This window comes from Saccopteryx bilineata, chromosome 8 (assembly GCF_036850765.1).
Source record: "Saccopteryx bilineata isolate mSacBil1 chromosome 8, mSacBil1_pri_phased_curated, whole genome shotgun sequence".
In the NCBI taxonomy this organism is placed as follows: domain Eukaryota; kingdom Metazoa; phylum Chordata; class Mammalia; order Chiroptera; family Emballonuridae; genus Saccopteryx; species Saccopteryx bilineata.
Genome location: NC_089497.1, coordinates 63579331 through 63591008, shown reverse-complemented (window position 1 = coordinate 63591008; position 11678 = coordinate 63579331). Strand labels below are relative to the sequence as shown.

Sequence of the window (11678 nt, the reverse complement as noted above, 5' to 3'; positions counted from 1 at the left end):
GTCCCCGAGACTTTTTTAGGAAGTAGTCAAGGTTAAAACCATTTAATAAAAATATTAAGACATGATTTGCCTTTTTTGCTCATTATCTTATGAGAGTAGAGTTTTCCAGAATCTACATGATATGCAACATTTCAACATACTATATTCATAAGCAAGTATGAGCATCCAACTGCTTTCTGTTAAACCAAGCATTAAAAAGATTTGAAAAAAAATATTTTTAATATCAATCTTCACAACTGTTTGCTTTTTTAAAATATGGTTATTTTCAATGAAAATATGTTAACTGTTTTAACGTATCATGAGTTTATTATCATTTAAAACTAATTAATAAAAAATTTGGAATATCTGTGGTTTTCATTTCTAACACTGGAAATGGCAAATAACTATAACCCCCACAGGAGTTATACAGGGGTCAACAAACTAAAAAGTTTGAAAATTTTTACTATAGTGCAGTGCTTCTCATAGTTTAATTGTGTAGTGTGTGTGTGTGTGTGTGTGTATGTATGTTCATAATATGTTAAAACACATATTCTGATTCAGTAAGTATAATATTATTTTTTGTCTCCAATTGACTGGGCCACTGGGTGTCCAGGCATTTGGTCAAATATTATTCTGGGTGTGTCTATGAGATTGGTTCTGCATGAGATTAGGATTTGAATTGGTAGACTGATTAAAACAAATTGCCTGCTAGTGTGAGTGGGACTCATCTAATCAATTTTGAAGGCCTGAATGAAACAAAGAGATGGCCCCTCCTGAAGGTAAGAGAGAACTCCTTCAGCCTGACTTCCTTAGGCTGGGACATTGGCTCTTCTCTGACTTTTTTTTTTGTATTTTTCTGAAGTTGGAAACAAGGAGGCAGTCAGACAGACTCCCGCATGCGCCCGATCGGGATCCACCCGGCATGCCCACCAGGGGGTGATGCTCTACCCATCTGGGCCATTGCTCTGTTGCAACCAGAGCCATTCTAGTGCCTGAGGCAGAGGCCGTGGAGCCATCCTCAGCGCCCGGGTCAACTCTGCTCCAATGGAGCCTTGGCTGCGGGAGGGGAAGAGAAAGACAGAGAGGAAGGAGAGGGGGAGGGGTGAAGAAGCAGATGGGCACTTCTCCTGTGTGCCCTGGCCAGGAATCGAACCCAGGACTCCTGCATCCCAGGCTGATGCTCTACCACTGAGCCAACTGGCCAGGGCCTCTTCTCTGACTTTTGACTCAAACTGAAATGGTGTCTCTCTCCTGTAGTCTCAAGCCTGCTAACATCAGGCAAAAAACACACCAGAAGCTCTCCTGGTTCTCAGGCCTTCAGACTCAGACTTGAACTACACCACTGGCACTCTTATGTCTCCAGCTTGGTCACTGCATATCTTGGAACTTACCAGGCTTTATAATCACATAAGCCCATTCTTTATAATAAATCTCCTTGTATATACATATCAACTTGTGGTTTTATTTCTCTAGAGAACCCTGACCTAATATAGTAGGTCAAGATAAGGGCTGAGATTCTGCATTCTAACAACTCCTAGGAGAAGCTGATATTGCTGGTCCATGGAACACACATCTAATGACAATAGTCAGAGCATCAAATCACCTGGGAGTTTATTAAAATTTAGAGTCTCAGATCCTGTTTCTGACCTACTGAATCAGAGTCTTCATTTGAACATTAAAATGTAAAGACACTACTCTAGAGTGGTATAGTAGTTTACAGTCCTGACTACATACTAGAATCACCTGGACAGTTTCAGAAGATGATGCATGGACTCCGTATCACAGCAGAGTCTCAGAGAAGGAGACCTAGACATACTGATGTTCTAATTTTTATTTTTTTTACAGAGTCAGAGAGAGGGACAGACAGACAGGAACAGAGAGAGATGAGAAGCATCAGTCATTAGTTTTTTGTTGTGACACCTTAGTTATCCATTGATTGCTTTCTTATATGTGCCTTGACTATGGGGCTACAGCAGACCGAGTAACCGCTTGCTGGAGCCAGCTTGGGTTCAAGCTGGTGAGCTTTTTGCTCAAACCAGATGAGCCCTCACTCAAGCTGGTGACCTCAGGGTCTCGAACCTGGGTCTTCTGCATCCCAGTCCAAAGCTCTATCCACTGTGCTACCACCTGGTCAGACGACATACTGATATTCTAAAAGCTGCACAGATGACATAATGTGCAGTCATGAATAAAAACCATTGGTTTAAAAAAAAAGATTGAAGTTCAACGGATATAGTCTTTGAGACACTTAATAAAATGAAAGAGACAAGAGAAAAAGATGTCAATTAGCCACTAAGTTTCTGGATAAGGCATCAATAGCCAACAAAGCAGCCAAACTTTCAAATAAGACACCAAAGGAAATTATGGCACTACTGTCTGTTAGAAGAGACTATGCAACTTCTCTGTGTTCAACATCATTCATTCCTCTTGGAATGGAGACTTAGCTTTGAGTGTTTACTGAAAATTTTTTCAAGTCTAGGGTTCTGACTTGCGCTATATGACAGGAGTGGACTCATGAAACCAGAGGAGATCTTATGGATTATATAGTCTAACTACTTCATTTATAGATGGAAAAGTGAGGTCCAGACATGGCAATTCATTCACCATAAGAAATAGAATAATTTAGTGGAGGCAACAGACCTGAGTTCAACTCACAGCTCTTACATGTCTTCAGGTATTATCCTCGTGTTCCAGAAACAACTTTCACACTACCATTAACACCTCCACAAGTCTAGAAGTACAATGATTACAATGACTCAACTGAAATCTTGCTTACTGATTACTGAGTATTTTATAAATATTTTTATATATTATGCATTTGTCTATCTCAGATATTATAAATATATACTATATATTTATATATGTCTTAATATATAGCCTATATTTATATGTATTATCATTAAACAACTGTTTACTGAGCCTCTGCTAAGTGGTGCCAGGAGTTTGTAGATATCATTAAAAGTAGCTGTTTTGTCACAAACAATTATTTGTAGAATTATTTAAAGAGCCCAGATCTCCTGATTTCTACTTCCGTGTTTACTTAACTGTATGTCATACTGACATCCTTGGGGGAGGAAGTTGGTTGAAAATTCACCCAGCTGAGACAATGGGACTGAGACTTTGATTCTGGATTTATTACACTGTCCTCTCTGCAAACAGACTGGGGCTTTAAAAGCAGAAATTGACTTTGGAAATCATTAGTAACTGAAAGCTCCCTACCAGCATTTTTCTCTTTTTTCAAAACAGAACTACTTGAGAGAGAGAGAGAGAGAAGAAAGAGAGAAAGAAACGAAAGAAAAGGAACACTGTTTGATGTACTGTATATTGGAGGTTCTGGAAAAACTTATAATGTGTTCTGTGCTCAGAGACAAAATTTTTCCAAAAAGACATTTATACTCTTTTCTTCCAAGAGTCTGCATCCTGTTATACTCTGGAAGAAGTGACCTCATGGTGTTTGTATTTGTCTCTCTCACAAAACCTCTTTTATAGTGTTAATGCATGTGCAGAGCTTAGAATATGTCATACATGAGGCTCTGAGTTGGGCAGGTCATTCAAAGAACATGCTGCTAGTTTTATAATGGCGTCATCTTGTTTTATAGAAGCAGAGGGGCTGAGAAAAGGAGAAATGGATAGGAGAAAGTTTTATGACAAGTTACTTGGAAAATAAATGCCACAGCAATAGAAGGAACCTAATGAAAGTGGAAGAATATTAAGCAGTGATACATGCTATTAGTCTCAGAGGAACTGACAGCAATCACTATAATCCGTTACAGTCTATTAGAATTATAAGGTGATTGCTTGCACATTACCTCATTTCTAGAATACTTTACAGTTTATAAAGTACTTCCTTATAGATAATCTTGCTTGTTTCTCCCAACATACATGGGAGTTATTCAAGACCAGAATAATTCCAGATTTATAGGTAAGAACTCTGAGGCTTTAAAAGAAATAAAAATATGTAAATTCTTTTACATAGAATGTAGCAACATCAAAAACTCTTGTATGTACATGAACTCATTAGATCACCACAACAAATATCTGTAGTAAATAAAATTATTATTAATCCCATTTTCCATGTAAGGAAGCCAAAACACAGAGTAAATGACAACCCAGATTTCGCAGCAAATTAAATTACAGAGTAAGAATTTAGATACAAATTGACTCCTTAAAAAATGTTCTTTCCTCTACACTAAATTTGCGTCTTTATAGAGCATGGTCTCTGGTGTTGGCCAGACTTGGGTGTAAATCTTGGCTCTTAAACTGATGACTGTAAGGTGAAGTCGGAGAAACCACTTAACTTCACTAAACACAGCTTTCTAATCGGTAAACTAGGAAAAGTAATTCCTACCTCATGGGATTACTGTGAGGAAAAAATGAGCTCATGTTTGCAAAATGTTTAGCATAGTGCTTGACACACAGAAAGATCCCAATGATGGTTATAGTAATAAATTTTATCTCTGGACACTATTAGTACACAAGCCCATCCAATCCCAACTTTAGTCCCACCAGTGCCGCTCAAAAGTTTTAGAAAACGTCATTTGTTTTTTTTCCCAAATAAAGCTGTGAACTTCTCTCAGAGCAGAGGGGGACTCTGCACTGATCTCTGGAACATACGTCAAGGTTTGGCTTCATGTCTCTGAAAACCCATACAAGCCTTCTCCTTTCCAGCATCTGTTTTCAGCTGTAGGTCTGAACAAGCAAGATAAAGTGAGAACTCCACTCAGAAGGAAAACAAGCCGGGCTCTGTCTAAACATCTGGTTAAAATTCCAGAGCCCAGGACCCCACACTGAGAAACTCATGCTCAGTGGCAGGGGCATCTCATCAAGCTCAGCTGTGTCTACTGGACCTCTAAGAAATCAACCACTGAATGTTTAAGGTGGAATTGAGGCGAGCAGCCTTATAAAGGCTGTAAATCAGGAAATAGTGAAGGTGTGTAGCGATCAGCCCTGGTCCCTTATTTGTTGAACATGCTACTTATTCTCATGGGAGATAGATACTTCTCGAGGCTTGTCCCGTTTTCCGTGAACTCCGCATTTCATTGTGGCTGAGTTAACACGGCCTGACCCCTGTCTGCCTCTGCAGCCTCTGCTTCTGACACTTTATCACATCAACCTTGCAGCTCATTTCATGTATCTGTTGGCCATCCGTATTTCTTCCTGGGAGAAGTGTCTGTTCATGTCCTCTTCCCATTTTTTTATTGGGTTATTTGTTTGTTTGTTGTTGAGTTTTATGAGTTTTTTGTATATTTTGGATATTAGGCCTTTATCTGAGCTGTTGTTTGAAAATATCATTTCCCATTTAGTTGGCTGTCTGTTTATTTTGTCGTCAGTTTTTCTTGCTGAGCAAAAACTTCTTAGTCTGATGTGGTCCTATTCATTAATTTTTGCCTTTACTTCTCTTGCCTTTAGAGTCAAATTTATAAAATGCTCTTTAAAACCAAGGTCCATGATTTTAGTACCTATGTCTTCTTCTATGTACTTTATTGTTTCAGGTCTTATATTTAGGTATTTGATCCATTTTGAATTAATTTTAGTACAGGGGGACAAACTGTAGTCGAGTTTCATTCTTTTGCATGTGGCCTTCCAGTTTTCCCAAAACCATTTGTTGAAGAGGCTCTCTTTTCTCTATTGTATGTTGTTGGCCCCTTTATCAAAAATTATTTGATCATATATATGTGGTTTTATTTCTGGGTTTTTTATTCTGTTCCATTGGTCTGAGTGTCTATTTTTCTGCCAATACCATGCTGTTTTGATTGTCGTGGCACTATAATATAATTTGAAGTCAGGTATTAATACAACCATTATGGGAGAAAGTATGGTGGTTCCTCAAAAAACTAAAAATAGAACTGCCATATGATTCAGCAATCTCTCTACTGGGTATATACCCCCAAAACTCAAAAACATTGGTACGTACAGACACATGCTTCATTGCAGCATTGTTCACAGTGGCCAAGACATGGAAACAACCAAAAAGCCCTTCAATAGATGACTGGATAAAGAAGATGTGGTATATATACTATGGAATACTACTCAGCCATAAAAAATGATGACATCGGATCATTTACAACAACATGGATAGATCTGGATAACATTATATGGAGTGAAATAAATAAATCAGAAAAAACTAAGAACTGCATAATTCCATACATAGGTGGGACATAAAAACGAGACTAAGAGACATGGACAAGAGTGTGGTGGTTCGGGGGGGGGGGGAGGAAGGAAAGGGAGGGTAATGGGGGAGGGGAGGGGCACACAAAAAAACCAGATAGAAGGTGACAGAAGACAATTTTACTTTGGGAGATGGGTATGCAACATAATTGAATGTCAAAATAACCTGGAGATGTTTTTTCTGAACATATGTACCCTGATTTATTAATATCACTCCATTAAAATTAAAAAAAAAAAACCTTGCAGCTCACTGGTCCTGAACTGTTTTGAGTTCTCCAAGTGCATCTTGCCTCTTATATTTTAGAGCTTTTACACAAGTTGTTCTTTGTATAAATTATTCTTAGTCCTTGAACTGATCTTTCAAGGTGATTTCCTATTCTTGAAGATGTAGCTCAAATAGTTCTTTTAAGAAGTGTTTCCTGGTTGCCTCTATTCCTAAGAAACTGTCTGGGATAAAATTGGTGATTTTATCTTTTGTCTCATCACCTCCATTATGGCCTTTAAATGCTATATGTAAATTTAATGTACACACGTATATCTATTTCCCTCATACATTTCTGTTGATTTTTATGTGCTGGACACCTTTGGCTGCCTTGAGCCTCCAACACTATTGTGATTTTTTTTTTGGGGGGGTCACCATTTATAGTTGAAAAAAATGTTAAAGTTTAACATAAAATGACATGTTTTTTCAATCCATGTTAATGGGCCCCTTGAATTCTATCCCTACATTTCTGATTAAGAATCCCTGGAAAGCATGGGATTTAGAATCAAACAGACTGAGATTCAAATTTCAACATCTCTCTACACCAGGTAAATATGAGCTTTCTGAGATTCTGTTTCTGATTGCTATATTATCTACCTACATGTGGGGTAGTGTGAGAAAACCAGATAATATCTGTAATGCTGTTTAGTACTTGGCTACAGCTATATATATATATATATATATATATATATATATATATATATATATAATCTATTCATTTTAGAGAGAAGAGAGGAAGAGAGAGAGAGAGAGAGAGAGAGAGAGAGAGAGAGAGAGAAGGAGGGAAGAACAGGAAGCATCAACTTCCATATGTGCCTTGACTGGGCAAGCCTAGGGTTTCGAATCGACAATCCCAGGGTTCCAAATCAGCACTTTATCCACTACACCACCACAGGTCAGGCATTGGCTTCTGCTAAAAAATGCTAGACTTTATAGAATAATGAAAGAAGTCCATATTATCCCGGATTTGAATTCCAGCCTTGCCTCTTACAGTATTAGTTATGTGACTTGGGTTTCTTTAAATATTAGTTTATTCATCAGGAAGATGGGGTCAATAATACTCATTATGAAACCTTATTGAAAACAATAAAGTAAGGCCCTGGCCGGTTAGCTCAGTGGCAGAGCCTCGGCCTGGTGTGCAGGAGTCCTGGGTTCGATTCCCGGCCAGGGCACACAGAAGTAGCACCCATCTGCTTCTCCAACCTTTCCCTCTTTTTCCTCTCTGTCTCTCTCTTCCCCTCCCGCAGCCAAGGCTCCATTGGAGCAAAGTTTGCCCGGGCGCACTGGGGATGGCTCCATGGCCCCTGCCTCAGGCGCTAGAATGGCTCTGATTGCCGCAATGTGATACCCCAGATGGGCAGAGCATCAACCCCTGGTGGGCATGCCAGGTGGATCCTGGTCGGGTGCATGCGGGAGTCTGTCAAACCACCTCCCCGTTTCCAACTTCAGAAAAATACAAAAAAAAATAAAAATTAAATTAAATTAAAAAAAAGAAAACAATAAAGTAAGAAATATAATAACATGAGCCTAGAAAGTAGAAATGCTCAATAAACAATTGAATCAATGAGTGCCTGACATTTTAAAATATAATTAATTATACTTCTTTGTGTCTGACAAATTTCAGTTTCTAATGATATTAAAATTCCTCAAAAATATCATACTGATTTTATCTACTTATTCAAAGTCAATTAAAATTATAATAAATTATTGATTATTTTAAAATAAAAAAGTTAAAATTTAAAACTGATGTCAAATCTACTTTTTTATTATTACGTTTTTTAAGTAACACCTTTTATCAGATGTTAAGGTATTTCTGAAAAGAAACTGTGGAAGGGAGCTGGTTAAATAAACAAAACATTAATAAAGAGATTAATACAGTTACAAGAAATTAAAATTTTAAATGAACAGAAATAATTACTCATTTCTTTGAAAACTCTATTTTTTATGTATGAAAACAGTTTTAATGTATTATTTAGGGGCACAATTAAAATACTCAATATTAATACAAGTAAATATAAAATGCTTTGAAAAAACAGCTGATGAAATATCTATTTAACAAAGGCAAGAATTATATATTTATTGAACTTAGGGTACCAGTGATATATGAACACGGGGGTCCAGTTGGATTCCGCAATCTGACTGCTCAGAAGAGAGGACCAGTTTCTTTTCTGCACCGCAGATTGTCCTTTGATTAACTGCTGACTACTGTGTGTCTCTCCTGCTGCTCATCAGTGCTCCAGTCTCACAGGCCAGGGTGGATGGCCTGTATTGCAGGCAAGCTGCACAAATCAGGCCCCCCCAGAGAGCTCTTCCTTAGTCTCTAGCTAATGTTTAACATGAGAATAAAACATTAACAGATGCTATGTCTTAAGTTTGCCTGCTGCCTTACTGAGTGCTCCAGTGGGTCCCTCTTGGCCAAAAATCATCTGACTCTAACTTTGGAAAGCTGCCTGGTAGAGAAAATGGAGGGAGGGAAGGGGAAAGGAGAGAAAGAGAGGAAGAGAAATAAAGAGAGAAAGGAAACAGGGAAGGAGAGGAAGAGAGAAAGAAAATTATCTTAAGTTGTTCTGGAAATTAAGATACCTAGAATGTATTCAATAGTTCCACTGTAGGCATTCACTGGTTGTGGGGACTTGGGAAAGATACTCTGTCTTTCTGTGCTTCAGTTTCCTTATCTATAAAATAAAGCAGTAGGATTAAATTGCCTAAAATACTTTTTAGAACTCATAGTAGTATTCAATGCTTAAGTCACAGTCATTTGTTACAATGTATCCTATACAAAACATCAAAAGCTCTATGAATAAGACTAATCTGGGCATTTGAATAGATAAAAAGAGAGTAAGAGCCTGACCAGGCGGTGGAGCAGTGGATAGAGCGTTGGACTGGGATGCAGAGGACCCAGATTAGAGACCCCGAAGTCACCAGCTTGAGCGCAGGCTAATCTGGTTTGAGCAAAGCTCACCAGCTTGGACCCAAAGTCACTGGCTAGAGCAAGGGGTCACTTGCTCTGCTGTAGCCCCAAGGTCAATGTACATATGAGAAAGCAATCAATGAACAACTAAGGTGTCACAATGAAAAACTAATGATTGATGCTTCTCATCTCTCTCCATTCCTGTCTGTCTGTCCCTGTCTATCCCTCTTTCTGACTCTCTCTCTCTGTCTCTGTTAAAAAAAAAAAAGGAGAAATGCACCCGCATGTTTGTGGCAGCATTGTTCACAATAGCGAAGATCTGGAAACAGCCCAAGTGTCCGTCAGAGGACGAGTGGATTAAAAAGCTTTGGTACATATATACTATGGAATACTACTCAGCCATAAGAAATGATGACATCGGATCATTTACAATAACATGGATGGACCTTGACAACATTATACGGAGTGAAATAAGTAAATCAGAAAAAAAAAAAACTAAGATGAATCCATACATAGAAGGGACATAAAAATGAGACTCAGAGACATGAACAAGAATGTGATGGCAACAGGGGTGGGAGGTTGGGGGAGGAGGGAGGGGGTGAAGAAGGAGAGAGGGGTTAGGGGAGGGGAGGGGCACAAAGAAAACCAGATAGAAGGTGACAGAAGACAATTTAACTTTGGGGGAGGGATATACAGCACAATCAAATGTCAAAATAATCTAGAGATATTTTCTCTCAACATATGTACCCTGATTTATCAATGTCACTGCATTAAATTTAATATAAAAAAAAGAAAAAAAATAAAATAAAAAAAAATTGGAGGAAGAAACTAGTAACAGGTTTTGTACAATTTTTTATCTTATTTATTCATTTTTAGAGAGGAGAGAGACAGAGAGGGAGAGAGAGGAGAGAGAGACAGAGAGAGAGAAGGGGGGAGGAGCTGGAAGCATCAACTCCCATATGTGCCTTGACCAGGCAAGCCCAGGGTTTGAACCGGCGACCTCAGCATTTCCAGGTCGACGCTTTATTGTCATGCACTTTTATACAGTCCTTGTTTTACATGATAACAAAGTTTTAAGGTAGACATTTCCCATTTTGGAAAAGAATAAAACTAAGGTTAGAGATAAATAACCTGACTGAGGTCAGAATATTAATTAGCAAAGTCAGAATTTGATTCTATTTTTTTATTTGTTTGTTGATTTATTTATTCATTCATTTCTTTGGTAAGTATAGTTGGGCACCATGCCAGGCACTGGATTAAGTGTAGAAATAAAGCAGGGAAAAAAGTATCTCCAAAGATCATATGTCTTTTTCTATTACACTGAATATTTTGAGACTGTCAGGGAAAAAAGTAATTTAAATTTTCCAAACTTAAGAAATACTTAAGATAAAATATTCCCAAGTCATTTTATAGTCATTTCCCAACACTTAGGTTCTGATTCTCCATTTTACATTGAAAACATGAACTTCATAATAAGGAATAATTGATTTTATTAATCTCATCTCTACAGACATAAAACATACATATATTACTTCTTTTTTTTTAAAGGAATGACACTAAAACTCACAGTTTCACTACAAAATAGTGGAGTAGAAAAAACATTCTTAGCAATAATAAATTCTGTAATATAAATGGCAAATAGTTATATAGATGCACATATTTAGCTGATATTAATATCTTATAGAAGAAATATTTGTTATTACTATGGACATTGCACTCTGACATTTTTTCTACATTATACTTTATTTTTTATATTGCTGGATGCAATTAGCTAAATAATTTCATGACCCACTAATGACATCCAACTTGTTGCTTGAAAAGTATTGGTCAAGAGATCACTGGGAGAGGTACATGCTAACAACCTATGTCCCCTAGAGGACAAGAAAAACTTAGGTAGCCTATGTGACATGTCAGTCCATTATTAAAAACTATGAGACTTGAGGATAAAAGTGAGTTCGGTGTCGTGAATGAAGTTTAGGAGTTCTGGGCACAGAGATGATAGTTGAAACCTTGCATTAGATAAGTTTTCAGAGAAAGAAAAACACAATGAGCAGAACAAAGCACAAGATCAAACACTCCATAAAATACCACAGTTCTGCAGTGGAGTAGGGAAGAATTAGAGAAAGAGCACAAAAATATGTTTATATGAAAATTTAATGAAGTGTAATTTATGGAAATTATTTTTGAATCAGAAATCATTGATCTATTTAATATTTACTTTTTTAGATTAATATTATTGTCAATAAGCTATTTTATTGTGGACTATAAAAATAACTTATTGTTCTCAGTGGGGCTGTGAACCAGAGAGTTTTTTCTTTTCTTTTTTTCTGACATAGAGACAGAGAGAGAAACAGAGAG

General features: G+C 37.4%; 1 non-coding gene across 1 annotated transcript; it reads right to left on the bottom strand.

The window, feature by feature from the left end:
- Window positions 1-1111: 1111 nt before the first annotated feature.
- On the bottom strand, window positions 1112-1187 carry TRNAP-GGG (transfer RNA proline (anticodon GGG)). The gene has a single exon. It is a non-coding gene; the product is annotated as a tRNA-Pro (tRNA).
- Between the last annotated feature and the right edge of the window lie 10491 nt (window positions 1188-11678).